This window comes from Octopus sinensis, linkage group LG13 (assembly GCF_006345805.1).
Source record: "Octopus sinensis linkage group LG13, ASM634580v1, whole genome shotgun sequence".
NCBI classification, from domain to species: domain Eukaryota; kingdom Metazoa; phylum Mollusca; class Cephalopoda; order Octopoda; family Octopodidae; genus Octopus; species Octopus sinensis.
In genome coordinates, this window is record NC_043009.1 from 50,618,673 (window position 1) to 50,637,409 (window position 18,737).

The following is an 18,737-nucleotide window of genomic DNA, read 5'->3' on the forward strand; positions in this document are numbered from 1 at the left end:
AGCTCAACCTACAGGAGCCAGCTCAACTTAAGGGAGCCAGCTCAACTTACAGGAGCCAGCTCAACCAACAGGAGCCAGCTCAACTTACGGGAGCCAGCTCAACCTACAGGAGCCAGCTCAACCTACAGGAGCCAGCTCAACCTACGGGAGCCAGCTCAACTTACGGGAGCCAGCTCAACCTACGGGAGCCAGCTCAACCTACGGGAGCCAGCTCAACCTACAGGAGCCAGCTCAACCTACAGGAGCCAGCTCAACCTACAGGAGCCAGCTCAACCCACTGAATCTGGCTCAACCCATCAGAGCTGGTCCAGCCCACTGGAACTGGCTCAATCTATCCTGACCACTTACAAGTAAGTACTCCACTTGTCAGATATGGCGGCCAAATTATCCTCTAATCCTACCTTGCCATTTGGTAAATAAAATCAGAATATGCATGAAATTTTACAGTCCTACTTATACTATGCCTAAAACAAAATACAAATGGTAAATGTCTGTTTACTTAGCCTGATATGGGGTGAAACAAGATTAGCCTCAAGTTTGAGAAAAAAATAATCATGTCAGATGCCCTTTAGCACAAGTTTTCAAATCAACATAAGTAAGAAAAAAGTAATTCTGTTATTTTAGAAGTGAAATTACTGTAATACTCTTAATATTTCTAACTTAATTTGAAATATTTACCACAAAACAGTTTACCAGAAAGAAAACTGTTCAGGTATTCCTTGATCAATAAGTTGCTCTATTGATTTTTGTCACAAAAGTGAAAATGCCAGGCAAAAGGTAACCTCCCCATCCCCATTACACATCTACTAGAGAGGGTGTAGAATGGCAGAAATGAAGAGCAAACAGTGTAAAGGATTAATGGGGGAAAATGTCAGTGAAATGATTGATTAACAAGTAGACCTTTTCAGATGAAATCTGGTTCACTGAAGTCTAACATATACACTACTCCACCACACACACACTTTCGTATAAGCTTTAGACATCTTAAAATCATCAGATTGTCTCACCTTAACCGAGTTTGCTAAATAGAGTTGGAGAGTTGAAAGTGTGTGTGTGTGTGTGTGTGTGTGTGTGTGAAGTGAGGAAGAGTGTAGTGAGAGAAAAAGTGCCAAATACAGAAAAGAAAGGAATTAACTCTTTGCGAAAGAAAAGACAAAGGGGAGAAAAGCCAAAAGTGAAAGTAGAAAAAGTGGAAAAAGGTGAGAAAATAAATTTAGAAAAAGCAGGAGAGAGAGAGAGAGAGAAATACAGCTAAAAACAGAAAGACAGAGAGAGAGTGTGCGAGAGAGAGAGAGAGAGTGAAAGTGTGTGTCCATGTGTGTGCCGGTGGGTGTGTGTGTGTGTGCACAACATGTATGGCTATGTAATTGAAAGAAATTATGGATATATGCTAATATATGTGCTGAGAAAGCTGGTTTGGGAATTTGTAGCTTAATATATTCAGAAACTGTAAATATGTCTGTGAAGATTGTGCATACATGTGCATGCGTGCATGTGTGAAACATGTTATGTTAAAGACAGAACTATGTTCAAGTCTGCTCCTTTTTATTAAGGATTTTTATATCTCCTTATTAGTCCTTTGCTTAGTTTGGAAAAGTAGTGTTCCTTAAATCCATTTGTTCATCAATGTTTCATGATCTTGGCCTCATCATCAGAATGAAATAATGGCAATAATGGCGTATTGTTTGCATGCTTTGAAGTAGGTCACAAAGAATCATGGGAATACTGTTACAAAGGATAAAATTGCACATGTCAGATTTTAAAATTATGCAGTAATAAAGTCCAAGAGAGTCAAGACTATTGAAATTTTACCGGTGAGTGTGTTAAATAATAAGGTACTAAAAGAGAATGACTCTCCCCAGACACAAACATCCAAGTAGATTTCATGATTTGCTTTACATGTAACATATCTGTGCACCCATTTTTGGTTAGTATTCAGCTATTAATGAAGCTCAGAGGTTATTCAATTTTTTTGTGGAAATTTACATTATGTATTGCTGTCAACTAATTATTTTTCAATGTAATTTTATTTCATGTAAAGTATTAATTATAATGAGTTGAAGTGAATGGCTCTTTGTATAGAAATGGTTAGCCTACAATGAAACACAGTACTTGTGTGTGGTACAACAGAATCTGCATATTATGCTGGTCATCTGAAGTGCATTCTGAGATTTGCTAATTTGTGGTTTCATGTTAATGAAGAAATATTTTGTTTTGATATTCTAGTAATATAAATTTTATAAGGTGAGCTGGCAGAATTGTTAGCACACTGGACAAAATGCTCAGCAGTATATCACCCATTGGTACGTTCTGAGTTCAAATTCTGCCAAGGTCAACTTTGCCTTTCATCCTTTTGGGGGTCAATAAAATAAGTACCAGTTATACCCTGGAGTCGATGTAATCAACTAGTCCCCTCCCACCAAAATTTAAGGCCTTGTACATTTAGTAGAAAGGCTTATAGTATTCTAATTAGGTGTTTGTGGTTAGGTGTGATACATATAACTTGTTTTATGAGTGTTTAATAACATATTTATCTATTTTATAATCAGAGTGCATTTACTTCTCATAGTGTACAATAAAAGCAGTTTATGTATTTTTGTGCATGCTGTATCTGTTGTACATAAATTTCTTCTTGGCCTTGACTCCATGGCCTTGCCTATCAATAAATAAAGGTACCCATTATTATCTAATATTTGTTTTGCACATAAGATTTCCATATTTAAAGCTTCTTAATGGATGAAAACTTAAACTGTTACATCAGACATACATGTATGACATTTTCTCATCAATTGACAATGCATTTACAAGGAGCCAATGCAACTCATAATATACTACATGAAATAAAATTTGACAGAAAAACATTAGTCTTATATATGTATGTGTGTGTATGTGTATGTCTGTGTGTGTGTGTGTGTGTGTGTATTTTACAAATGATGAGAGGCTTTACTTTGCAGATAGCAAAATACAAACACAGAAGCAACCAAACCTTCCTGAAACCTCAGTCAAGTAAGACAAAACAGAGTAATAAACACAAACGTCTCTATCTGTCTGTCTGTTTTCTCTCTCTCTCTCTCTCTCTCTCTCTCTCTCTCTCTCTCTCTCTCGTTCAAATAGTGGAACAGAGACAGAGAATGAGAGACACATAAAAAGAATGACAGAAAGAAGACTGATAATGATGATAGTAGCAGTCCATTTGATTGATTCTAGTTTCAGCTCACGAGCTGTGGCCATGCTGGGGCACCGCCATTTTAAACGAATTAAGTCGATTACATTGACCCCACTGCGTAACTGGTACTTAATTTATCGACCCCAAAGGGATGAAAGGCAAAGTCTACCTCGGCGGAATTTGAACTCAGAACGTTAGGGCTACACATTTCGCCCGGTGTGCTAACGGTTCTGCCAGCTCGCCGCCTTTGTAATATTAAACTTTACACATTTGTGTAATATTAAACTTTGTTTTTCTTCCCCCTTCAGTCTTTCTTTCAATTTTTCTGTCTTTCTTGGTTTCTCAGTATCTCTCTACAATATTGGAATAAAGAGTGACAAAGACTGAGAAACACACATATAAAGAGAGTGACAGAGAACAAGAAGAGTGATAGTGAAGATGCTAGAAGTTTGAATCTTATACACAAATTGTGGCAAAATCCTTCTTGAGAACTTGTGATATAATTTACATTGGATCTAACTTCAGAATGAGTGTAGTGTGGATTTCATTTCAAAGTGCCTCCTTTGACTTTAATTTCCTAACAACAAGTATTTCCAGGAATTACAATGGATTAAAATTCAGAAGGATAGCTCAGATATCTGCCACCATACTCTTGTTCCTCTCCAACCACACATCCTGGTTATTCCTCTGTCATTGCTCTATTTCATTGGTCACAGTGCCTTCTGTAATAGTTGTAACCACTTGGTCATGCTGCCTTGAATGTACATACATGTCATAGAGTACTAAGTATCACTATCACTTGTACTTGTATCAAACATCTTTCTTACCACCTATATATATATATATATATATATAATATACAAATAAGAAAATGGAGGAACAAATCCATTTCAGTCATCAATTTACAGATGTTACCATTTCATATTATTTATTAACTATATAAATAGGAACATCCAAATCGAGCAAAACAATAAACATCAATATGCAAGATAATAATACCATAAGAATAATACACATAAAATGCTCCTTACAGCTGTTTCAGCCTGTAGATAAAAGTATCTCATTCTGCCTATATTAGTCAGATGTATTGAGGTAATATGCAGTTAAAAATGAGGTACTTATATATATATCCCAAGGCCTCGTCAGAGATTATAAAGTACAATTATAAAAATGTAAATATAAATATGAAACAAAATACACATACATTTGGATATATATATATACGTATATATCCATACATATATATACATATAAATGCATACATTTAAATATATATATTATATATATATACATATATATACATGCATATATATATATATAAAAACATATATATATTTATAAATTATCATCATCATTTACATACACATACATACATATCCACATATATATACACACATATATACACACACAAATATAAATATGCATATGATATATATATATATATATATATATATATATATATATATATATATGTAGTAAATCCAAGAAAAGAAGAACAAACAACGCGAGGACATGGTACATGTAAAGTATTAGCAGATGATTAGTGGAGGAAAGTAAGACTTTAATGTTTCGAGTAACGCTCTTCTTCAGAAACAGAGGGAAGTCCAATAGAATGGAAAACGGTGAAGAAAATCACCAATGATTCACATGTGGTTATATTTTGAAATGACCAGAAAGGAATGGGTGATATATATACGTATATATGTATATATATAATATATATATGCATATATGTATATTTATATACATATATAAATACATATTTTCACATGCATATATATATTTTATATGCTCACATAAATATTTCGTAAGCACATATATTTATATTTGATATGCATATAAATATGTTTCATATATATATGTATATATATATATATATATATAATATATATATATATATATACATGCATGTATGCCCATACACACACACACACACACATAGATATATATATATTTATATGCGTGTGTGTGTATTTACATATACACTAAAAACATCTAGATTGAGATTTATAGAAAGCAAAGACACTTGCTAAGTCATTTCTCAAAAGGGACAAGAGAAAATTGTCAAGAACCACTTAAAAACTTTTTGCAACTGGGACAGTTTCTTATGGTTGCAGTTAGAACTGCTTAGCAAACAAATGAATATTCTAAGACTGTTTCTTGTACAGAGAAATTTATAAGAAAAGCTTCATTGAAGCTTTGACAACAGCAAAATCACTTCAATGCCCATCCATCATGTTTCATAGATGAACTGCCCACTACCATCCACCCTTCTAAGTCAAGACAATTGGGATTACATACTGTAGAATGAATGGAGATAGATACTTGCATAAACATGGAAAATAGTTTTTAAGTAAATACTTTCACTCTGCTAAGCCAAAGCATATTTCATTACAGCTACAGAACCAGGGAGAGAATTTCTTATGTAATAATACAATAGCATTATCATTATATGAATATGTGAGAGACAGATGGTGGGGGTAGAAGATACAGGCAAAATAGATATGGGGTGGCATAAGTAGAAAGATAAGATGAGAAGGGATGGAGAAGGAAGAAAGAGATGGAGAACATGAAGAGAGAGTGGGATTGAAAGAAAAAGAGAAGAGAAGGGAATAAAAAGAGAGATGAGACAGAGGAAGAGAAATGAATTGAAAAGATAACAAAGGAGAGGAATAGGAGAAAAATTAGAAAAATATATGAAAGACAGAGAAAGAAGAAAGGAAAGCAAGATGGAGAGAGAAGTAGGAAAAGAAAGGATGAAAGAAAAAGAGAGAGGAAGTGAAAGGAAGAAGAGTGAGGAAGAGATAAACTAAAAATGAGAGAGAGAAGAAGGGAGACAAGAGGAAAGAAACAGAGTACCAAAGATATGAGAAGAGAGTGCAAGGGAGATGGCAGGGGAGAATGGAAGAGAGAAATAGCAAGATTTGTTCGTGTCACATGTCAAAAAAGAGAAAAAATGACAGCAAGTGTAATAATTTGCATGTGAGGAAGAGTATAAAAGAAAGACTGTGAGATTGTACAGCAGGCAGAAACAATAGGGTGTCTGATTTTAGTTATATTTACAAATACATCTGAAACAATTAATAGTCCTAACAGCAGGGAAAAGGTTAGCAGGAAAACATGACCTAGATGAAGAGTACAATGAACGACATTGCAAAAATTGAAGATTTCTTTTGTTTCAGCAAGAATCAGAGCAGAAATCAAGCCATATATAAATACACACATTCATGGAGGATAGATATATTTCTTTACTACCCACAAGAGGCTAAACACAGATGGACAGAGAAATGGTTTAAGTTGATTACATCGACCCCAGTGCGTAACTGGTACTTAATTTATCGACCCCGAAAGGATGAAAGGCAAAGTCGACCTTGGCGGAATTTAAACCCAGAACATAATGGCAGACGAAATACGTGCTAACGTTTCTGCCAGCTCGAGGATAGATAGATAGATAGATAGATAGATAGATAGATAGATAGATAGATAGATAGATAGATAGATAGACACAGGCATGGCAGTGTGGTAAGAAACTTGCCTCCTAACCACATGGTTCCTGATTCAGTCCCACTGTGTGACACCTTGGACAAAGGTATTCTACCATAGTTTCAGGCCAACCAAAGCTTTGGTAAATGAAAATTGAAAGAAGCCTGTTGTCATCATCATCATCATCATCATCGTTTAACGTCTGTTCTCCATGCTAGCATGGGTTGGACGGTTCGACCGGGGATCTGGGAAGCCAGAAGGCTGCACCAGACCCAGTCTGATCTGGCAATGTTTCTACGGCTGGATGCCTTTCCTAACGTTGTATATATAAATATATGTGTGTGTGTGTCTATGTTTGTCCTCCAGTACTGCTTGACAGACAGTGTTGGTGTGTTTACATCCCCATAACTTAGCAGCTTGGCAAAAGAGACTGATAAAATAAGTACCAAGCTTAACAAAAGGATAAGTACTGTGGTCAATTCATTTGACTAAAAGTTCTTCAAGGCAGTGTTCTAGCATGGCTGCAGTCTAATGACTGAAACACGTAAAAGATAAAAGACAGATAGGTAAGAGTTGTGAGTGTGTGTTTATGTGATCAAAACAGACATAGTTTACAATAGTTAAGAAGTTCATCATAGCAACCAATTTTCCCTCAAATAATATCCCACCATCTTATAAAAGAAAAAGACTTGGTACAAAAGATAAGGTAATCCTAGATACACAGACTGAATGCAATATGAGATGATCATGGTTAGAATGCATTTTGATAACAAGTCTGCTCGATTAGGATTAACCCAGGATTAACCAACCATAACTTAGTCTATAAAAAATCCAAGTTAGATTAGGTTAGTTGTTATTGCTTACAGACAGATTTATGATTAAAGGTATTCCTGCCATGATCATTTATCTGTTTATCTGTTTTGGAGTATCTTAGATTACACTTCATTTTTACTGACCGAAGGTAAATTCAAGGTAGATTTAGTTGTTATTTCTAAAGGTCAAACGACTGCAAAGAGGCTCCCTCGTTAGCTCTGATTAATTTAGTCTAGTCTGGTGGTTTTTCTCATAGGTCATGGCATCTTTCTAGAGTTATCCAAGACTACATATCTAATGTATCCTTTTCACTGGCAGTAAGGTGTCATTTGAGTAAGATTAGGTTGCTATTTCTAACAAGTTGAATGACTGCACCAAGGCTTTTCCTTTCACTCAAATCAAGTTGTCTTAATTTAACAGCTGTTCTTACTCTAAGTTTATCCAACTTGAGTCCGCATCCTCTTTATAATCTTGTTAAATGAAGTTCTAAAATCACAAAAAAATGTATTCCCTTTAATTCTGATTAAAATACTGCACATTCCAGTATTCTACTATACAGATCTGTCCAAAAACCATTATTTTAATTTTACTGGCAAATTCATAGGTGATTGATATATGCTATGAGAATAAGGTTACTAAAAATATGTGACTCCATAAATTGAAAGTAAATGCATGCATTGGATAGATAAGTTATAAAATTTGCAAGGCTTTGTTCAACAGTTCAAATTCTGACTTGAGTATGGCGAAAAAAACATAGTCACTTGCATGATACCTCAATTAATTACTAATGAACACATCATCACAACATCCATTTTACTTAGAGAAAAATCCAATAAACAATGAGTAATAAGTTACTAAGTTAGCTGCTGTTCAACTATGGGTTAACCTCATCCCTACAGAGACTAAGCATAACTGATCTCTCTCTCTCTATCCGCTAAGTTGAAGTTGACTCTCGGTCACTCGTTGGATCAGTGTCCTCCAGTCAGTTCTATCCTAGGCCGTTTCCTTCAGACTGGCCATGTCCATTCCGGTATCACTCCTGATGGTGTCAAGCCAGCAGGTTCTTGGTTGGCCTCTTCCTCTCTTGCCACTGACCATTCCGAGCATGATGTCCTTCTCCAGGGATTCTCTCAGCATAATATGACCGAAATATGCCAATCTACACTTGGTGAATCCAGCTTCTAGTGACATTTTCGGCCTTATCTGCTTAAGAACTTCTCCATTGGTGAGCCTCGCTGTCCATGGAATCCGCAAAAGTCTTCTCCAATACCAAAGCTCGAATGCATTAATTCTCTTCTGGTCAGCTTTCTTTAGTGTCCAGGTCTCGCATTCATATAACTGATAGTGACCACCAATTACAAGCTTTTCCCTGTCTAGCTAATATCAACACTGCGTATTCCCATTCCCATCATTTGAGAAATAATCTGTGTAGATACCATTTGAGAAACATTGCCTTTGAACAGTTTAAGAACCAAGCCATTCTGCTCAGCAATTGTAGCTTGGGTAAAACTAAATTTACCAGTGCTTCTAAAGTTAATGAAAGCTACATTGATCAATGGTTAATTACAGCATTAATGAGTACCCCAGACAAAAGATGTTCCAATGAAACATAAGAAATCTAATATACTGGAGATTGGTTTATCTAGTTTATAATATTGTCCCAACTATTTAATACTTGATTTACATACCTGATGCTTTTCTCCTCACACTTGTGATATATAACAGATTTTCTACTGCCATATCTGTATACTCTCAATAAAAAAAATTAAAGAATAAAAACTTTTGTAGCATTTACAAAGCTACTGAGATGATATACTCTAGCATTCTTTAGTAAAAAAAAACCAAAACTCTGGATTGTGAAACTGCTGCTTCTAAATCTAGTGTCTTATTCTTGAGTAATCTCTGTCTTATTTCTTTAATATTATCTCAAGAATGAATAAAAAAAAAACCCATAATTGAATTTTTGTATATAGTTCTGATAATGCTACCAAAAGTTACATGCTTATGCCAACAGTTTCAAGGCTTAAAGTAATTGATCCAAGCATTCATTTGGTGGTTGTTTGCAAGTACTGAGCTGCTGTCTAGCAAAAATCTTATTCACGAGTTTAAAATGTACATGCCCTTTAGGTAATTTGTCATGTTTTCATAATTTTTACAATCAGTGATGAATTAGAATACTTTGGAGATAAAGAATTTATGAGAACGTACAGTCTATCAGTATCAAGAATGCTTACAAGAATATTTTCAAACATATGTAATTAGTGTTTGAATTCTGAAATGGCAGATGGAAGTCTTTCAGAACACAGAATCTTGTTTGTATTGGAGTTATTGAATAAACTGGTGTAAGAAGTAATAATACTATAAGGTCTTTATACTAAAGACTGTTCAACAACAAATAAGATAGCTTTACTTGCAGCTTAATTTAGAAAATGAAATGTCCATATTATGAAATATTAATTGCTAAAGGGTGTTGTATCGCAATATTATTAAACCAAAGTTACTGAAAATGCACACTGCCATAATTTGAAAGTCAATTTGAACATTGAACAATGGAATATAAAAGTAACACACACGAGTGGCTGTGTGGTAAGTAGCTTGCTAACCAACCACATGGTTCGGGGTTCAGTCCCACTGCGTGGCATCTTGGGCAAGTGTCTTCTACTATAACCCCGGGCCGACCAATGCCTTGTGAGTGGATTTGGTAGACGGAAACTGAAAGAAGCCTGTCGTATATATGTATATATATGTATGTATGTATGTTTCTGTGTCTGTGTTTGTCCCCCTAGCATTGCTTGACAACTGATGCTGGTGTGTTTACGTCCCCGTCACTTAGCGGTTCGGCAAAAAGAGACCGATAGAATAAGTACTGGGCTTACAAAGAATAAATCCCGGGGTCGATTTGGTCGACTAAAGGCGGTGCTCCAGCATGGCCGCAGTCAAATGACTGAAACAAGTAAAAAAGAAAAAGAAAGAATATCCTTATGCATGTACATATATAAAATGCTCATTTGTTTCTTGGAGTATTCATGTATTTACTATTATGTTCACATTTACATTCAGTATATACACGTAGTTAGGTGTATGTAAATGACTAGTTAGTTGGAGAATGGCTAGTTTGTTGATGGAATAGCAGTTTGTGGAGCAGTTGTTGGTATAACACTTTCTCTTGAAATATTGGTTTCAAATTTTGGCACAAGATCAGCAATTCTGGATGGGGGTAGGGGTAAGTCAATTACATCAGCCCCAAAAGAATGGATGGCAAAGCTGACCTCAGCAGAATTTGAACTCAGAATGTACAGACAGACAGACAAAATGCCACTAAGCATTTTGCCTGGAAAGTTAATGATTCTACCTGTTCACCACCCTAGTTTTCACAAGATCAGCAATTCTGGGTGGGGGAGTAAGTCAATTACATCAGCCCCAAAAGAATGGATTGCAAAACTGACCTCAGCTGAATTTGAACTCAGAATGTACAGACAGACAGACAAAATGCCACTAAGCATTTTGCCTGGAAAGTTAATGATTCTACCTGTTCGCCACCCTAGTTTTCATTGAAATATTAAAATGAGAAAAAAATCTCTTCCTGAACGGCTGATACTCATGGAGAAGTGATGGAAATGATTCCTGGAACTAAGGTCCTAAGGGCTGAAATAGTTATTAGATGCTACAAGCCTCTCCCCAATCTTCTTGAACTCTTTCCTTGTGTACCCCACACCAACCATTTTCATCGGTAGGTAACAGGGAAAAGAAGGGTAGTGACAATAATTCTGTGTATGTGCATGCCCAAATTACCTGTCTCTCATCCTCTAGTCATCCTCTGTGTATCTCACCTACCTGATCCTGCACTAAATAATTTACCTAGTCTTTTCTGTACAGCACAGTAACCTTTAGAATAATCTTGCCCTCCCACACTTTACCTGCAAACACTGACCTATAAATGTTTAAGTTGAACATTAACCACATCAATTTGAGTGTGCATGAATTCCTCCTCCTCTGATTAACATATAATAGACACATGCACAAATAAAAGCGTTTACATCAATTTGTATAAATTTTTTTAACCTGTTGTTGTTTAACCCTCGGTTAACCTTCACTGAACATACTTATGATCAAAAGCACTCCAACAAGGAATATCCTGCCGTTTCATTATCCATTATATACGGTGACCTTCACTTCTCAGTAGAACAAGACTTGGATGGAATAATTTGAGGAAGATTTAGTTGCTAATTGCATTAAGATATGTGACTATATAGAGACCTGGCTTTAGATTGCAGGTGTATGCAGAGATGCCTCCATCTCACTCTTTTTTTTTTATACACTTATTTTCTCTCTCTTCACGCACACTAACAGTTTCTTTTTACATTTCACTTGTCTCATAAGAGAATTGATTTTTTTCTTGTCTTATTATTATTATGTTATTAATAATAATAAAAATAACAATAATAATAATAATGATAAAAATAATAATAATAATAATAATAATAATAATAATAATAATAATAATAATAATAATAATGTTATTTTCTAACAACCAATGTTTGGTTGATGACCTACACAACACGCTATAATGATATATAGTGAGAGGAAAAAAAGAGTGTTGAGAAAGTTTCAGATGGCAAAAAGCCAACAAGTAATCATTTTGCTTGTTTTTTTTTTTCTCCTCTTCATCTTCGTATTCTTAAATTTTCCCTTAGAATTTATTAATTGATTATGCACCCTGCAATCATTCTCTTTCTTACCATGCAGTTTGTCCATTATCTCTTCTTTTGACAATTGTCCAAATTTGCAAAATTCATCCATTCAATAAAAACTATTTATCCAAGATAATCTAAACTATTTTTCCCTTTTCTTTTTTTTTTCCTATATATTTTCTTTTTCATTTTTGTTAAACTGTTATCTTTACTAGTTCTAAATTAGACTGACAAGTTTTATCACATTCTTAAATCTAAGATTCATAGCGCTTTTGACCTTATGCAGCAAACAATTTACTCTATGTGGTTTTAATTTAAAGAAAATTAATAGCTCATAATATAATAAGCAAATCAATTTCATTATTAATGTTTGTAGACACACACACACACACACACACACACACACACACACACACACACAAATACATTTTATTCTCTTTGTTTTGTTTAATTTACATATTTTTTGCGTTTTGTCTTAAGTGGTTTCATAATTTTTTTTTTATTGTGTATTAAGAAACTGTTTTGCATTCAAATTAACTATATAACATGGTTCATTAATTTTTCTTCTCTTATGAAAGACTGAAAATTAATTCAATCAGAGATCATTAGAGTACAATTATCTTTAGAAATAAAGCTCTAAATGAATTTTTTTCATACCAGACCATGACATTTATGATTTAGCTTCCCTCCCTTGTCTGCTGAAGAAACAGTGTGTGTGTGGGGGGGGGGGGTCCGTGTGGTGTGTGTGTGTGTGTGTGTGTGTGGTGAATTAGCTATGTTATTTGAATGATAAATATAGATAGAATGCCTTACAAAATTTGCTCAGGGTCTCTGTGCTCTGGGTTCAAATCCTGATGAGGTCAACTTCACCGTCCACCCTTTTGGGATCAATAAATCAGTACCATTTCAGAATAGTGGATTATCAGGTTTGCTATAGCATTGACCTAAGATAACTTACAGGATCTGTTTCAGCAATTCACATTCTGAGTTGAAATCTCAAGCAGGGATTGAAACCCCACCACTGGACATACCATCATTCTCTACATGCTGGAAGAATCAAGATTCGACCATGACACACTGTAGTACTGATTTCTCTCTGCAATTTGAGAGTAGTGATTGAACTTGTTACCCATTCTCCATAATAATGGAACTCACAAGTGAACAGTGCCAAGATTCAGAAACCTAAGATAACTTGCAGAATAGGTATGTACATATATGTAAGTATATATGCATCAAACTTTGACAATCAGGAAATATAGTCGGCCCCATCCACATTTTTTTTCTTTGTCCATTTTCCTTCCTCATTGCTTTTTGTTAAAGAATATATGCTCGAAATGTCAAAAACTTTTCCAATTTTCCAGAGCATCAAACTAATACATGTTGTTTGTTGTTCCTTCACCTTTCTCTGGCTTGAGGGTTTTGTAACTTTGCAACATATATTATATAAATATATATATATATATATATATATATATATACACACACACATGCTCTCATTTCTCATTTTGTTCACGTTTTTTATATGTCCTGTACCCATATAAGCATGTGCATATACATATGTATATAGGTATGTACGTAATATGTATGTATATATGCATATCATCATCATCATCATCATCGTTTAACGTCCGCCTTCCATGCTAGCATGGGTTGGACGGTTCAACTGGGGTCTGGGAAGCCAGAAGGCTGCAACAGGCCTAGTCTGATCTGGCAGTGTTTCTACAGCTGGATGCCCTTCCTAATGCCAACCACTCATATATTATTTATATATACATCCACGGAAATACACGTACACAAATGAATACACCATAGAGTAGTGAGAATTTTTCACTCCCTACAATGCAACATCACTAGTGTTTTTTCTTCACTACAATCAACATAGTACACTCTGTAAAGGTTTTGGAAATAGGAAAGCCATCTAGCTTAGAAAAGAAGCCAAAAACGAAATGTGTAACCTCTGAACAATTTAGGGAGGCAGTATATCCAAATAAGGTCTGACTTGGATGGTTACAACTCATGCTAGCATGGAGACACACAAGCATGGAAAGCAGACATAAAATAATGTTGACCATGATGATGATGATGATGATGATGATTCATGCCTTTGCCTGATGTAAATAATCTATATTTTACTTTGTTCTTAGCATTTCCTTCTTTCTTTTCATCTATTCTCTGCCTTATTTTTCTTCTGAAGAGCTTAAGCTTGAAACATCAAAGACATCTCTGTTACCGTTTCACAAGCACCAACTTAATATAACTTCTTCACTTCTTCCCTGTTTTTTTTCTTCTTTTTCTTTGTTATTAGTTTTGTACCTACATGTAAAAGTACCAGTTGTATCTGGTTCTATGTTTGTATTGTTCATATAAAATGCTTGTAATATAACCCACATTTTCTTGCCATTTTATGACAATTGGAGGATAATAACATTGCTGGCATCTGAGAATTTTATCATTGTTTTACATATTTTAATAAAGCAATTGTTTTCTTATCAACTGGAAGAGACAAACAGACAGATAGATGTACTCACATATATACAGATGACTAGGTGTACATATATACAGATGGACAGAGCAACTAAATGAGAGTGTTACAGAGAATGCATTTTATAGTGTGAGCTTGAAGGGCAATGTATGTGAATAAGAAAGAGAGAGAATGACAGAGAAGGTGAGTGATGATAAGTGTGATTGATGAAGTGCTTGAGTGACAAAATGCACATGTGACAAATCTCAGGAGTAAGAAATGAAAAGAAAGTAAGGGCAGAGACGACATAGTGTTGTGTGTTCTTATAAAATGCATAAATGTTCTGTAATCCAGCAGTTTTATTGCTGCCAAAGACACAATATAGGAATGAAAGAAGGAGTAAAGGAGCTGAAAAGTTCGCTTTTTATCATCACCTGAATTACAGGGGGGAAAAAGGGATAACATTTTTACCTTACAGATGACAGAGGAGAGAAAAAGGGATATATATATATATATATACATATATATATATACATATATATACATATACATATTATACATATATATATATATACATATATATATATATATATATATATATATATATATATAGAAAGAGAGAAAGAGATATACATAATATATATATATATATATATATAGAGAGAGAGAGAGAATTGTAGAGTAAAAGAACTATCTAGATCAAATTTCATAGTTTTACTTGTCCTTGAAAATATGAGACATTTATGGATATCCAACTCCTCTCTTTTTCTTTTTCTCCTCCCCCTCTCACTTCAAAAGACTAATATGGTTCCTTTAAAGACAGAAATGAGACTTGATAAATATATTGTGGTGATAGTAGTGGTGGTGGTTGTTGTTATGAAGCTAGTAGAGGTTGTGTTGGAGTAGAATAAGGAAACTAAATGAATACAGGGCAAGATATTAATATCAGATGACAAAAGTATAGAAACAAAGAAATTAAAAATTAAAAACAAAAATTAACCTGGAGAAAGAAAGAGATGAAAAAGTAAATGGCAATAAAGGCAGTAACATAAGTTTAGGAGCATAAGGAGAAATATAAATGGTAATGTGTAGATGACCTAAAGTTAGTGATGAATAAGGTGAAATATAAGGGTAATATATATATATATGGCTAAATGTAGTGTTGATAGATAAGGGGAATGGATGTAATTGGGGAGAGTTGTCATCAACGACAAGCAGGAATAGTGTGAGGAATAGAGAGATTAGTGGGATGAAGTGGAAGGAGAGAATGGAGAGTGAGATAAGAATGTGAGATTGGAGGAGAGGAATAGGTACAAACACTTGAGAGGAGGAGTAGGGTTTCAAGAATTGGTGGTGGGGGTTCAGCTAGAGAGGCTGGAGGGGTGGAATAAAGTGGATAGGCTGGAGGGGAGGGGCATAATCGACAGGATGGTGGGGGAAGGGCAGAGTAGATAGAATGTCGAGGAAAGAGTAGGGTAGAGGGACTAGTAGCAGGAGCACTGTAAAAGGGTTCAGGGGGAATAGTGTAGAAAGACTTGTGGGAGGAGCAGAATAGAAACTGGTGGGAATGAGCTGGGTAGAGGAACGAGAGGGAGGGGCAGAGCAGTTAGTAAGACTGCCAAGAGAAACAGGGTAGAAAGACTGGGGGTGGAGCAAAGTTGAAAGAACAGAGAGAAGTAAGGTTGGAAGATTGGAGTGGATGATTGAAAGACTGGGGGAAGTAGGGTAGAAAAACTGGTGGAATAAGTGGGGTGGAAAGACTAGGAGAGTAGTGTAGAGAGACAAGAGCAAAGAAATGACCGGTAAGAGGAACAGGAAAGATTGGAGTTACTAGTGAGGGTGTGTGAAAGTTTTAAAGGTGGGAAGAAAGAGAAGGAGGTAGAGGGATGTTAAACGAAGCTAGAGATGGTAGGATAGAATTTTAGTATGCTTAATTATGAACATTATTTTCTAAATGTGTGTATGCATGCATGTGCATGTGCATGCATGTGTGAAAACATTCAACGAAAGTATAATAAACTTTTCTAAAGCACCTCTTAGTCTGGAGGAGTAATTATTCAAGAAAACGTTTTAACAGAGAGGAAATATCAATGAGGAATTTTGCATTGGATGTATTCTGCCTTTTTATCTTTCAAAACCAAAACAAAATCATTTTGGGAAATAAAAATGTATTACAATAGCAAATGTAGCAACTTCATTAAAACAAGTTTTCATGATGGTTTGTAGACTAATTTCTTCCCTAATTAGTTTCTCTTTTAACAAGGAAGTGTAACAGAAAATAAACAGTGGATGTTAGAGAGAAAGATTACAAAATTAAATTATCCAGATGAAAATTTCATGGGTTATGGGGTTTTACTTATCCTTATTCTATGGAATACTTTATATCATATGTGGCATAATGTTAGTGGGTACCAAGATACTTTCTCAATAAACAATATATGCAATCCTATTTTGAATTGCAGTTTAAGAAAAGGAAAGAAAAAGCACTTCTACATCTCTAATGCTCTTAGAGAAGTAGTTTGAACATCATCTAATCCCATTTTTGTCCTCCTGCTTAATAAATCTGAGGTGTCATATAGAGAACAATTGCATTAATGGTCTGAAATATTGATGTTTATGGCTTTCAGTCAAACATTCTAGCTTTCTACAACAATGCTGAATTATTTTTACTCTGATGTTAGTAGCTTCTGATAATCAGATTCAGTGTAAGATTGACTTCCAGTGTCCCCTATAGTTTTATAATAAACTAGAAATAGGAAAATAAATGTATTTTAAGTCCTAAAGGAACCCTGAAAGTCAGTGTTTACCTTTGATTTCCTAGCATGAAGTGAATAAAATATAGATTTGCCCCTTAGCCTCTGGATAAGGTATCAGTCTATAAAAGGTAACATTACCTGATTATACTGTACTTATTCTTGAATAAATATATCCAACACCACAAAAATAAAAAGGAAAATAATAAAAAAAAAACAACACTGAATTCGAATACATTTTCATCATCACTGTTTGGATTGGAGGATGAAAATAATTTCATAAATAGTGAATAAATATTTTACTTGACAAAAGAAAAGTGACTCTTCTTGTTACTGATTCCAACTTGTTGATCATTTTAAAAATATAAAATTTTGGTGTAGTTGAAGCTAGCTTAATATGTAAAATTATAAAAAACAAATTTTTAAAGAAAATAAAAAAGTGAAGTTCAACTACAGTTGTAATTCAAATTTATTTATAAACTCGTTAATTCTATTCCAACTACATGATGGATATATAAAAAAAAGACTAAAAATAACATTTGGTTTTTGATAAAGTCACTGACTACCATTAATTTCACACACACACACACACACACACACACACACAGGTACATTTATATATTAATTTATTTTATTTATTTGTTTGAATTAACCATTATCAAAATGAAGCAAACATAAAAAAAATGAAAATGCCGTTAGGTATTTCCTCTATCAACAAGTCAAACCCATATAACAAACCTAACTTTAGAAAATATCACTAATTAAACTAGAAAACATTTAATGAAGTCAGAGAGGAAAAAAAAAAGAAGAGAAGAAGAGCCAAACAAGAACAGTGGTTTGTGTGAGATGGAGGTAAGAGAAATAAGGTTTAAAAACAAAATCACCTCAAATAACAAGTACCACAAATTATTCTAAAAGCAAGATGATGATGATGACAACAACAACCACAACAACAGCAACAGTAATAATAATAATGATAATAATAATAATTGTGGTACAAAGAGCTTATTAAATAAGTGAATAGATTTTGAGTGTAAATAAGTAAATAGCTTTTGAGTGAAATTAGGACTCCATTTCAAAAATGTTATATACATGTATGTGATTATTGATGGTTATTATACATATATTAAGCTAAGTCTTTTGAACCAATGGGGGAAAAAAAAAAAAAAGAAAATTACAGAAAATGCCACTCCTTTCTAGCAGATTTTTATTTATAGGATGCTTGAAGCAAAAATATAAAATATAAAAAATAGTAAAGAGCAGGTTGGTGAGATGGTAAATCAAACATGTTTAGTGTATATCTGTAGCTTAGCATAAACACCACCATTACAAAAATGTTTTCAAAACCTACAAACATGACTGTATAAAAA

The 18,737-nt window shown here is 34.3% G+C and overlaps 1 long non-coding RNA gene across 1 annotated transcript in view; it reads right to left on the bottom strand.

Moving 5' to 3' along the window:
- Window positions 1-15,098, bottom strand: part of LOC118765721 — a 15,307-nt gene extending 209 nt beyond the window's left edge. Inside the window, exons 1-3 of the long non-coding RNA XR_005001587.1 lie at window positions 15,086-15,098; window positions 9,533-9,539; window positions 9,305-9,309 (exon numbers count right to left, since the gene is read on the bottom strand). This is a non-coding gene — a long non-coding RNA (uncharacterized LOC118765721). The remainder of the gene's footprint in view (window positions 1-9,304; window positions 9,310-9,532; window positions 9,540-15,085) is intronic.
- Window positions 15,099-18,737: the final 3,639 nt, after the last annotated feature.